This window comes from Pleurodeles waltl, chromosome 4_1 (genome assembly GCF_031143425.1).
Source record: "Pleurodeles waltl isolate 20211129_DDA chromosome 4_1, aPleWal1.hap1.20221129, whole genome shotgun sequence".
NCBI lineage: Eukaryota > Metazoa > Chordata > Amphibia > Caudata > Salamandridae > Pleurodeles > Pleurodeles waltl.
Window position 1 is genome coordinate 53,103,519 of NC_090442.1, and position 12,417 is coordinate 53,115,935.

The window sequence follows — 12,417 nt, forward strand, 5'->3', positions numbered from 1 at the left end:
TGGCCTTCCCACCATTAGACAGTAGTCTGCGCAAGAAAACATCCAACAGTGACAGGACAACCAAGCAAATGACAAACGCTGTGCTGAATAAAGTCATCTTACATGACATTTTGTACAAAGGCCCAGATCATGGGGATGATCGCACAGCAGAAGCAGCAAGTATCAGAGCCAACGAATCTGGGGTGAGTTACACGAGGAGAAAGGGCGACATGGGGACAGGGGCTATGGGCTCAGGGAACAGCTACCACAATGCAACCTTGGGTGTGGGGATGCCACTCATTGCGGGTACTGCCCTGGGATTTCCTTTTAGAAAGAATTGCTGGTTAAAGTGTAGTGCACAAAAAAACCAACTCCTCGATTACACTATTAGATAACATCCTTTAACTGCCCCACCCACCCTGTGTGAGTCTCACTCACTTCCCGCCTGCTCCCTCTAGTCTGAGGGTTGTATCTCCACAAAAAACACACAGTGGGGCTCAATGAGCTGCTCATGTCTGACATGGACACCTAAGCAGTGCTGGGTTCACAACCTGAAAGCCTGCAAAGGAAAGTGTGCCCGGCAGAAGATAAGCTGCCTGGCAACTCAGAACCTTCTTCTAAGAGAAGTAAGACATGTCACAATGGAGTCTAAGCCTACCTGTCTTATGCCAGGACCTTAGAGCTGCAGGCAGGAGCACAAAGGTAAAAACATATATTGAGTCCCAACACGCTCACTGCGGTTGTTGGTCTCTGTGGCGCAATCGGTTAGTGTGTTCGGCTGTTAACCGAAAGGTTTGTGGTTCAAGCCCACCCAGGGACGTATGCTTTTGCCTACATCAAGTCCTGAATTAAAACACAGCTGTCTGGCTTTGCTCTTAGAGCTCTCGCTTTGCCTGCGTGACATGCTCTATCTCAACATTTCTATCTTCTCTCATCTCTCCACCTCTAGTCATTTCCACCAATAGGACTGGAAACGGGACACCAAGCCTTCTACTTTAACCACAGGAGTACTAAGGGCCAATAAAAGGCACAGAAGCATTTCTTGATCCGGGTCTGAGAACTGCACGCACAGGGACCTCGTGGCGCAACGGTAGCGCGTCTGACTCCAGATCAGAAGGTTGCGTGTTCAAATCACGTCGGGGTCACTCTTTGACATTTTTTACCCCACCAAGTCTATATCTCTGACTTCTAAAGCAAAGCCAAAAGAAGGGTGCTTTACATTGGCCGGGAATCGAACCCGGGCCTCCCCCGTGGCAGGCGAAAATTCTACCACTGAACCACCAATGCTTCACTTACATAGGGTGAGCAGAGAGCCCTGCCGTAGACAGTAGTGATGAGGCCCATGCATTCGCACGGGACACCTATGAACAAAGTTTGCATGGCAAGCCTTGGACTGCCAAACTTTCACATGCTGATGGCAGGAATCAGATGCAGGAGACTGAAACTATGAATGTTTCTGCTTTTGCTAAGGACAGTGGTTTGGGGCCAGTGTTGTGCTTGACAGAGCACGACATCAGCCTGCTCTCTGGCTGCTCCCGGGAGAAGTGGCTGACAGAAAGCACCCTCCAGACCACCAGCAATCTTGTGTTTCACAACATGCCACTGTCACTGGTCTTTCCTCCTGGGAAAGCCTAGTCACTGATCTGGCCAGATTCCCTGTCCTCCCCAAAATCCTGGGGAGAAACGGGCAGAGTTCTGTGCCCTGCGCCCTCTTTCGCGTTCCTAACGCGCTCCCAACGCGCCCTACAGCCCAGGTTGGGCACAGCCCTGGTCGGGCTCATACCACTGGGGCCTCTGCCGAGGAAGAGCCCCGAAAGCCTAGGGCCAGGCCTATTGCACAGGCATCTTAGACCAGGCCATTCCGGGATTGCTGTGTTACACGTCCTGCCCTTCAACACTCCTGGGAGGGCTTTCCCTGAGAACCCTCATGTCTCTACCCTCCCAGGAGGCTGTGGTTCTATGCAAAATAGGGGGTGCACCACGGGCCGTCCCCTTTCCTCTCTCTCGCCAATATCTTTCACCAAAGCTGAGCCCTGCAGGTAAATGTATCTATCTGGCTGAGGGGCCAGGGAGGGCCTTTGCCTGCAGTCTTACAAGCCAGAGTGCAGAGAAGGCAGCAGCTCTGGGACCGGGACTCTGCTCAAAGACATATCTAACATGCCACAGTGGAGCTGATATGGGCAAGACACGTGTCTCACAGGCTGGCAGCACACCAAGACAGTGGCAGGAAACTATGCTAACAAGGAAAGAGAAAAGTCACGTGTCTCGTGGCCTTCCCACCATTAGACAGTAGTCTGCCCAAGAAAACATCCAACAGTGACAGGACAACCAAGCAAATGACAAACGCTGTGCTGAATAAAGTCATCTTACATGACATTTCGTACAAAGGCCCAGATCATGGGGATGATCGCGCAGCAGAAGCAGCAAGTATCAGAGCCAACGAATCTGGGGTGAGTTACACGAGGAGAAAGGGCGACATGGGGACAGGGGCTATGGGCTCAGGGAACAGCTACCACAATGCAACCTCGGGTGTGGGGATGCCACTCATTGCAGGTACTGCCCTGGGATTTCCTTTTAGAAAGAATCGCTGGTTAAAGTGTAGTGCACAAAAAAACCAACTCCTCGATTACACTATTAGATAACATCCTTTAACTGCCCCACCCACCATGTGTGAGTCTCACCCACTTCCCGCCTGCTCCCTCTAGTGTGAGAGTTGTATCTCCACAAAAAACACACAGTGGGGCTCAATGAGCTGCTCATGTCTGACATGGACACCTAAGCAGTGCTGGATTCACAACCTGAAAGCCTGCAAAGGAAAGTGTGCCCGGCAGAAGATAAGCTGCCTGGCAACTCAGAACCTTCTTCTAAGAGAAGTAAGACATGTCACAATGGAGTCTAAGCCTACCTGTCTTATGCCAGGACCTTAGAGCTGCAGGCAGGAGCACAAAGGTAAAAACATATATTGAGTCCCAACACGCTCAATGCGGTGGTTGGTCTCTGTGGCGCAATCGGTTAGCGCGTTCGGCTGTTAACCGAAAGGTTGGTGGTTCAAGCCCACCCAGGGACGTATGCTTTTGCCTACATCAAGTCCTGAATTAAAACACAGCTGTCTGGCTTTGCTCTTAGAGCTCTAGCTTTGCCTGCGTGACATGCTCTATCTCAACATTTCTATCTTCTCTCATCTCTTCACCTCTAGTCATTTCCACCAATAGGACTGGAAACGGGACACCAAGCCTTCTACTTTAACCACAGGCGTACTGAGGGCCAATAAAAGGCACAGAAGCATTTCTTGATCCGGGGCTGAGAACTGCATGCACAGGGACCTCGTGGCGCAACGGTAGCGCGTCTGACTCCAGATCAGAAGGTTGCGTGTTCAAATCACGTCGGGGTCACTCTTTGACATTTTTTTCCCCACCAAGTCTATATCTCTGACTTCTAAAGCAAAGCCAAAAGAAGGGCGCTTTGCATTGGCCGGGAATCGAACCCGGGCCTCCCGCGTGGCAGGCGAGAAGTCTACCACTGAACCACCAATGCTTCACTTATATAGGCTGAGCAGAGAGCCCTGCCGTAGACAGTAGTGATGAGGCCCATGCATTCGCATGGGACACCTATGAACAAAGTTTGCATGGCAAGCCTTGGACTGCCAAACGTTCACATGCTGATGGCAGGAATCAGATGCAGGAGACTGAAACTATGAATGTTTCTGCTTTTGCTAAGGACAGTGGTTTGGGGCCAGTGTTGTGCTTGACAGAGCACGACATCAGCCTGCTCTCTGGCTGCTCCCGGGAGAAGTGGCTGACAGAAAGCACCCTCCAGACCACCAGCAATCTTGTGTTTCACAACATGCCACTGTCACTGGACTTTCCTTCTGGGAAAGCCTAGTCACTGACCTGGCCAGATTCCCTGTCCTCCCCAAAATCCTGGGGAGAAACGGGCAGAGTTCTGCGCCCTGCGCCCTCTTTCGCGTCCCTAACGCGCTCCCAACGCGCCCTACAGTCCTGGTCGGGCACAGCCCTGGTCGGGCTCATACCACTGGGGCCTCTGCCGAGGAAGAGCCCCGGAAGCCTAGGGCCAGGCCTATTGCACAGGCATCTTAGACCAGGCCATTCCGGGATTGCTGTGTTTCACGTCCTGCCCTTCAACACTCCTGGGAGGGCTTTCCCTGAGAACCCTCATGTCTCTGCCCTCCCAGGAGGCTGTGGTTCTATGCAAAATAGGGGGTGCACCACGGGCCGTCCCCTTTCCTCTCTCTCGCCAATATCTTTCACCAAAGCTGAGCCCTGCAGGTAAATGTATCTATCTGGCTGAGGGGCCAGGGAGGGCCTTTGCCTGCAGTCTTACAAGCCAGAGTGCAGAGAAGGCAGCAGCTCTGGGACCGGGACTCTGCTCAAAGACATCTCTAACATGCCACAGTGGAGCTGAGATGGGCAAGACACGTGTCTCACAGGCTGGCAGCACACCAAGACAGTGGTAGGAAACTATGCTAACAAGGAAAGAGAAAAGTCACGTGTCTCGTGGCCTTCCCACCATTAGACAGTAGTCTGCGCAAGAAAACATCCAACAGTGACAGGACAACCAAGCAAATGACAAACGCCGTGCTGAATAAAGTCATCTTACATGACATTTCGTACAAAGGCCCAGATCATGGGGATGATCGCGCAGCAGAAGCAGCAAGTATCAGAGCCACCGAACCTGGGGTGAGTTACACGAGGAGAAAGGGCGACATGGGGACAGGGGCTATGGGCTCAGGGAACAGCTACCACAATGCAACCTCGGGTGTGGGGATGCCACTCATTGCGGGTACTGCCCTGGGATTTCCTTTTAGAAAGAATCGCTGGTTAAAGTGTAGTGCACAAAAAAACCAACTCCTCGATTACACTATTAGATAACATCCTTTAACTGCCCCACCCACCCTGTGTGAGTCTCACCCACTTCCCGCCTGCTCCCTCTAGTGTGAGAGTTGTATCTCCACAAAAAACACACAGTGGGGCTCAATGAGCTGCTCATGTCTGACATGGACACCTAAGCAGTGCTGGATTCACAACCTGAAAGCCTGCAAAGGAAAGTGTGCCCGGCAGAAGATAAGCTGCCTGGCAACTCAGAACCTTCTTCTAAGAGAAGTAAGACATGTCACAATGGAGTCTAAGCCTACCTGTCTTATGCCAGGACCTTAGAGCTGCAGGCAGGAGCACAAAGGTAAAAACATATATTGAGTCCCAACACGCTCAATGCGGTGGTTGGTCTCTGTGGCGCAATCGGTTAGCGCGTTCGGCTGTTAACCGAAAGGTTGGTGGTTCAAGCCCACCCAGGGACGTATGCTTTTGCCTACATCAAGTCCTGAATTAAAACACAGCTGTCTGGCTTTGCTCTTAGAGCTCTCGCTTTGCCTGCGTGACATGCTCTATCTCAACATTTCTATCTTCTCTCATCTCTTCACCTCTAGTCATTTCCACCAATAGGACTGGAAACGGGACACCAAGCCTTCTACTTTAACCACAGGCGTACTGAGGGCCAATAAAAGGCACAGAAGCATTTCTTGATCCGGGGCTGAGAACTGCATGCACAGGGACCTCGTGGCGCAACGGTAGCGCGTCTGACTCCAGATCAGAAGGTTGCGTGTTCAAATCACGTCGGGGTCACTCTTTGACATTTTTTTCCCCACCAAGTCTATATCTCTGACTTCTAAAGCAAAGCCAAAAGAAGGGCGCTTTGCATTGGCCGGGAATCGAACCCGGGCCTCCCGCGTGGCAGGCGAGAATTCTACCACTGAACCACCAATGCTTCACTTATATAGGCTGAGCAGAGAGCCCTGCCGTAGACAGTAGTGATGAGGCCCATGCATTCGCATGGGACACCTATGAACAAAGTTTGCATGGCAAGCCTTGGACTGCCAAACGTTCACATGCTGATGGCAGGAATCAGATGCAGGAGACTGAAACTATGAATGTTTCTGCTTTTGCTAAGGACAGTGGTTTGGGGCCAGTGTTGTGCTTGACAGAGCACGACATCAGCCTGCTCTCTGGCTGCTCCCGGGAGAAGTGGCTGACAGAAAGCACCCTCCAGACCACCAGCAATCTTGTGTTTCACAACATGCCACTGTCACTGGACTTTCCTTCTGGGAAAGCCTAGTCACTGACCTGGCCAGATTCCCTGTCCTCCCCAAAATCCTGGGGAGAAACGGGCAGAGTTCTGCGCCCTGCGCCCTCTTTCGCGTCCCTAACGCGCTCCCAACGCGCCCTACAGTCCTGGTCGGGCACAGCCCTGGTCGGGCTCATACCACTGGGGCCTCTGCCGAGGAAGAGCCCCGGAAGCCTAGGGCCAGGCCTATTGCACAGGCATCTTAGACCAGGCCATTCCGGGATTGCTGTGTTTCACGTCCTGCCCTTCAACACTCCTGGGAGGGCTTTCCCTGAGAACCCTCATGTCTCTGCCCTCCCAGGAGGCTGTGGTTCTATGCAAAATAGGGGGTGCACCACGGGCCGTCCCCTTTCCTCTCTCTCGCCAATATCTTTCACCAAAGCTGAGCCCTGCAGGTAAATGTATCTATCTGGCTGAGGGGCCAGGGAGGGCCTTTGCCTGCAGTCTTACAAGCCAGAGTGCAGAGAAGGCAGCAGCTCTGGGACCGGGACTCTGCTCAAAGACATCTCTAACATGCCACAGTGGAGCTGAGATGGGCAAGACACGTGTCTCACAGGCTGGCAGCACACCAAGACAGTGGCAGGAAACTATGCTAACAAGGAAAGAGAAAAGTCACGTGTCTCGTGGCCTTCCCACCATTAGACAGTAGTCTGCGCAAGAAAACATCCAACAGTGACAGGACAACCAAGCAAATGACAAACGCCGTGCTGAATAAAGTCATCTTACATGACATTTCGTACAAAGGCCCAGATCATGGGGATGATCGCGCAGCAGAAGCAGCAAGTATCAGAGCCACCGAACCTGGGGTGAGTTACACGAGGAGAAAGGGCGACATGGGGACAGGGGCTATGGGCTCAGGGAACAGCTACCACAATGCAACCTCAGGTGTGGGGATGCCACTCATTGCGGGTACTGCCCTGGGATTTCCTTTTAGAAAGAATCGCTGGTTAAAGTGTAGTGCACAAAAAAACCAACTCCTCGATTACACTATTAGATAACATCCTTTAACTGCCCCACCCACCCTGTGTGAGTCTCACCCACTTCCCGCCTGCTCCCTCTAGTCTGAGAGTTGTATCTCCACAAAAAACACACAGTGGGGCTCAATGAGCTGCTCATGTCTGACATGGACACCTAAGCAGTGCTGGATTCACAACCTGAAAGCCTGCAAAGGAAAGTGTGCCCGGCAGAAGATAAGCTGCCTGGCAACTCAGAACCTTCTTCTAAGAGAAGTAAGACATGTCACAATGGAGTCTAAGCCTACCTGTCTTATGCCAGGACCTTAGAGCTGCAGGCAGGAGCACAAAGGTAAAAACATATATTGAGTCCCAACACGCTCACTGTGGTGGTTGGTCTCTGTGGCGCAATCGGTTAGCGCGTTCGGCTGTTAACCGAAAGGTTGGTGGTTCAAGCCCACCCAGGGACGTATGCTTTTGCCTACATCAAGTCCTGAATTAAAACACAGCTGTCTGGCTTTGCTCTTAGAGCTCTCGCTTTGCCTGCGTGACATGCTCTATCTCAACATTTCTATCTTCTCTCATCTCTTCACCTCTAGTCATTTCCACCAATTGGACTGGAAACGGGACACCAAGCCTTCTACTTTAACCACAGGCGTACTGAGGGCCAATAAAAGGCACAGAAGCATTTCTTGATCCGGGGCTGAGAACTGCATGCACAGGGACCTCGTGGCGCAACGGTAGCGCGTCTGACTCCAGATCAGAAGGTTGCGTGTTCAAATCACGTCGGGGTCACTCTTTGACATTTTTTTCCCCACCAAGTCTATATCTCTGACTTCTAAAGCAAAGCCAAAAGAAGGGCCTCCCGCGTGGCAGGCGAGAATTCTACCACTGAACCACCAATGCTTCACTTACATAGGCTGAGCAGAGAGCCCTGCCGTAGACAGTAGTGATGAGGCCCATGCATTCGCATGGGACACCTATGAACAAAGTTTGCATGGCAAGCCTTGGACTGCCAAACGTTCACATGCTGATGGCAGGAATCAGATGCAGGAGACTGAAACTATGAATGTTTCTGCTTTTGCTAAGGACAGTGGTTTGGGGCCAGTGTTGTGCTTGACAGAGCACGACATCAGCCTGCTCTCTGGCTGCTCCCGGGAGAAGTGGCTGACAGAAAGCACCCTCCAGACCACCAGCAATCTTGTGTTTCACAACATGCCACTGTCACTGGACTTTCCTTCTGGGAAAGCCTAGTCACTGACCTGGCCAGATTCCCTGTCCTCCCCAAAATCCTGGGGAGAAACGGGCAGAGTTCTGCGCCCTGCGCCCTCTTTCGCGTCCCTAACGCGCTCCCAACGCGCCCTACAGCCCTGGTCGGGCACAGCGCTGGTTGGGCTCATACCACTGGGGCCTCTGCCGAGGAAGAGCCCCGGAAGCCTAGGGCCAGGCCTATTGCACAGGCATCTTAGACCAGGCCATTCCGGGATTGCTGTGTTTCACGTCCTGCCCTTCAACACTCCTGGGAGGGCTTTCCCTGAGAACCCTCATGTCTCTGCCCTCCCAGGAGGCTGTGGTTCTATGCAAAATAGGGGGTGCACCACGGGCCGTCCCCTTTCCTCTCTCTCGCCAATATCTTTCACCAAAGCTGAGCCCTGCAGGTAAATGTATCTATCTGGCTGAGGGGCCAGGGAGGGCCTTTGCCTGCAGTCTTACAAGCCAGAGTGCAGAGAAGGCAGCAGCTCTGGGACCGGGACTCTGCTCAAAGACATATCTAACATGCCACAGTGGAGCTGAGATGGGCAAGACACGTGTCTCACAGGCTGGCAGCACACCAAGACAGTGGCAGGAAACTATGCTAACAAGGAAAGAGAAAAGTCACGTGTCTCGTGGCCTTCCCACCATTAGACAGTAGTCTGCGCAAGAAAACATCCAACAGTGACAGGACAACCAAGCAAATGACAAACGCTGTGCTGAATAAAGTCATCTTACATGACATTTCGTACAAAGGCCCAGATCATGGGGATGATCGCGCAGCAGAAGCAGCAAGTATCAGAGCCACCGAACCTGGGGTGAGTTACACGAGGAGAAAGGGCGACATGGGGACAGGGGCTATGGGCTCAGGGAACAGCTACCACAATGCAACCTCGGGTGTGGGGATGCCACTCATTGCGGGTACTGCCCTGGGATTTCCTTTTAGAAAGAATCGCTGGTTAAAGTGTAGTGCACAAAAAAACCAACTCCTCGATTACACTATTAGATAACATCCTTTAACTGCCCCACCCACCCTGTGTGAGTCTCACCCACTTCCCGCCTGCTCCCTCTAGTCTGAGAGTTGTATCTCCACAAAAAACACACAGTGGGGCTCAATGAGCTGCTCATGTCTGACATGGACACCTAAGCAGTGCTGGATTCACAACCTGAAAGCCTGCAAAGGAAAGTGTGCCCGGCAGAAGATAAGCTGCCTGGCAACTCAGAACCTTCTTCTAAGAGAAGTAAGACATGTCACAATGGAGTCTAAGCCTACCTGTCTTATGCCAGGACCTTAGAGCTGCAGGCAGGAGCACAAAGGTAAAAACATATATTGAGTCCCAACACGCTCACTCCGGTGGTTGGTCTCTGTGGCGCAATCAGTTAGCGTGTTCGGCTGTTAACCGAAAGGTTGGTGGTTCAAGCCCACCCAGGGACGTATGCTTTTGCCTACATCAAGTCCTGAATTAAAACACAGCTGTCTGGCTTTGCTCTTAGAGCTCTCGCTTTGCCTGCGTGAGATGCTCTATCTCAACATTTCTATCTTCTCTCATCTCTTCACCTCTAGTCATTTCCACCAATAGGACTGGAAACGGGACACCAAGCCTTCTACTTTAACCACAGGCGTACTGAGGGCCAATAAAAGGCACAGAAGCATTTCTTGATCCGGGGCTGAGAACTGCATGCACAGGGACCTCGTGGCGCAACGGTAGCGCGTCTGACTCCAGATCAGAAGGTTGCGTGTTCAAATCACGTTGGGGTCACTCTTTGACATTTCTTTCCCCACCAAGTCTATATCTCTGACTTCTAAAGCAAAGCCAAAAGAAGGGCGCTTTGCATTGGCCGGGAATCGAACCCGGGCCTCCCACGTGGCAGGCGAGAATTCTACCACTGAACCACCAATGCTTCACTTACATAGGCTGAGCAGAGAGCCCTGCCGTAGACAGTAGTGATGAGGCCCATGCATTCGCATGGGACACCTATGAACAAAGTTTGCATGGCAAGCCTTGGACTGCCAAACGTTAACATGCTGATGGCAGGAATCAGATGCAGGAGACTGAAACTATGAATGTTTCTGCTTTTGCTAAGGACAGTGGTTTGGGGCCAGTGTTGTGCTTGACAGAGCACGACATCAGCCTGCTCTCTGGCTGCTCCCGGGAGAAGTGGCTGACAGAAAGCACCCTCCAGACCACCAGCAATCTTGTGTTTCACAACATGCCACTGTCACTGGACTTTCCTTCTGGGAAAGCCTAGTCACTGACCTGGCCAGATTCCCTGTCCTCCCCAAAATCCTGGGGAGAAACGGGCAGAGTTCTGCGCCCTGCGCCCTCTTTCGCGTCCCTAACTCGCTCCCAACGCGCCCTACAGCCCTGGTCGGGCACAGCGCTGGTCGGGCTCATACCACTGGGGCCTCTGCCGAGGAAGAGCCCCGGAAGCCTAGGGCCGGGCCTATTGCACAGGCATTTTAGACCAGGCCATTCCGGGATTGCTGTATTTAACGTCCTGCCCTTCAACACTCCTGGGAGGGCTTTCCCTGAGAACCCTCATGTCTCTGCCCTCCCAGGAGGCTGTGGTTCTATGCAAAATAGGGGGTGCACCACAGGCCGTCCCCTTTCCTCTCCCTCGCCAATATCTTTCACCAAAGCTGAGCCCTGCAGGTAAATGTATCTATCTGGCTGAGGGGCCAGGGAGGGCCTTTGCCTGCAGTCTTACAAGCCAGAGTGCAGAGAAGGCAGCAACTCTGGGACCGGAACTCTGCTCAAAGACATATCTAACATGCCACAGTGGAGCTGAGATGGGCAAGACACGTGTCTCACAGGCTGGCAGCACACCAAGACAGTGGCAGGAAACTATGCTAACAAGGAAAGAGAAAAGTCACGTGTCTCGTGGCCTTCCCACCATTAGACAGTAGTCTGCGCCAGAAAACATCCAACAATGACAGGACAACCAAGCAAATGACAAACGCCGTGCTGAATAAAGTCATCTTACATGACATTTCTTACAAAGGCCCAGATCATGGGGATGATCGCGCAGCAGAAGCAGCAAGTATCAGAGCCACCGAACCTGGGGTGAGTTACACGAGGAGAAAGGGCGACATGGGGACAGGGGCTATGGGCTCAGGGAACAGCTACCACAATGCAACCTCGGGTGTGGGGATGCCACTCATTGCGGGTACTGCCCTGGGATTTCCTTTTAGAAAGAATCGCTGGTTAAAGTGTAGTGCACAAAAAACCCAACTCCTCGATTACACTATTAGATAACATCCTTTAACTGCCCCACCCACCCTGTGTGAGTCTCACCCACTTCCCGCCTGCTCCCTCTAGTCTGAGAGTTGTATCTCCACAAAAAACACACAGTGGGGCTCAATGAGCTGCTCATGTCTGACATGGACTCCTAAGCAGTGCTGGATTCACAACCTGAAAGCCTGCAAAGGAAAGTGTGCCCGGCAGAAGATAAGCTGCCTGGCAACTCAGAACCTTCTTCTAAGAGAAGTAAGACATGTCACAATGGAGTCTAAGCCTACCTGTCTTATGCCAGGACCTTAGAGCTGCAGGCAGGAGCACAAAGGTAAAAACATATATTGAGTCCCAACACGCTCACTGCGGTGGTTGGTCTCTGTGGCGCAATCGGTTAGGGCATTTGGCTGTTAATCGAAAGGTTGGTGGTTCAAGCCCACCCAGGGACGTATGCTTTTGCCTACATCAAGTCCTGAATTAAACACAGCTGTCTGGCTTTGCTCTTAGAGCTCTCGCTTTGCCTGCGTGACATGCTCTATCTCAACATTTCTATCTTCTCTCATCTCTTCACCTCTAGTCATTTCCACCAATAGGACTGGAAACGGGACACCAAGCCTTCTACTTTAACCACAGGCGTACTGAGGGCCAATAAAAGGCACAGAAGCATTTCTTGATCCGGGGCTGAGAACTGCATGCACAGGGACCTCGTGGCGCAACGGTAGCGCGTCTGACTCCAGATCAGAAGGTTGCGTGTTCAAATCACGTCGGGGTCACTCTTTGACATTTTTTTCCCCACCAAGTCTATATCTCTGACTTCTAAAGCAAAGCCAAAAGAAGGGCGCTTTGCATTGGCCGGGAATCGA

At 52.2% G+C, this 12,417-nt stretch overlaps 4 non-coding genes across 4 annotated transcripts; 3 read left to right on the forward strand and 1 right to left on the reverse strand.

The window, feature by feature from the left end:
• Nucleotides 1-2,972: 2,972 nt before the first annotated feature.
• TRNAN-GUU (transfer RNA asparagine (anticodon GUU)) lies at nucleotides 2,973-3,046 on the forward strand. The gene has a single exon. It is a non-coding gene; the product is annotated as a tRNA-Asn (tRNA).
• Nucleotides 3,047-5,219: 2,173 nt separating this feature from the next.
• TRNAN-GUU (transfer RNA asparagine (anticodon GUU)) lies at nucleotides 5,220-5,293 on the forward strand. Its single transcript has one exon. It is a non-coding gene; the product is annotated as a tRNA-Asn (tRNA).
• Nucleotides 5,294-5,689: 396 nt separating this feature from the next.
• On the reverse strand, nucleotides 5,690-5,760 carry TRNAG-GCC (transfer RNA glycine (anticodon GCC)). The gene has a single exon. It is a non-coding gene; the product is annotated as a tRNA-Gly (tRNA).
• Nucleotides 5,761-7,466: 1,706 nt separating this feature from the next.
• On the forward strand, nucleotides 7,467-7,540 carry TRNAN-GUU (transfer RNA asparagine (anticodon GUU)). Its single transcript has one exon. It is a non-coding gene; the product is annotated as a tRNA-Asn (tRNA).
• The last annotated feature ends 4,877 nt before the right edge of the window (nucleotides 7,541-12,417 follow it).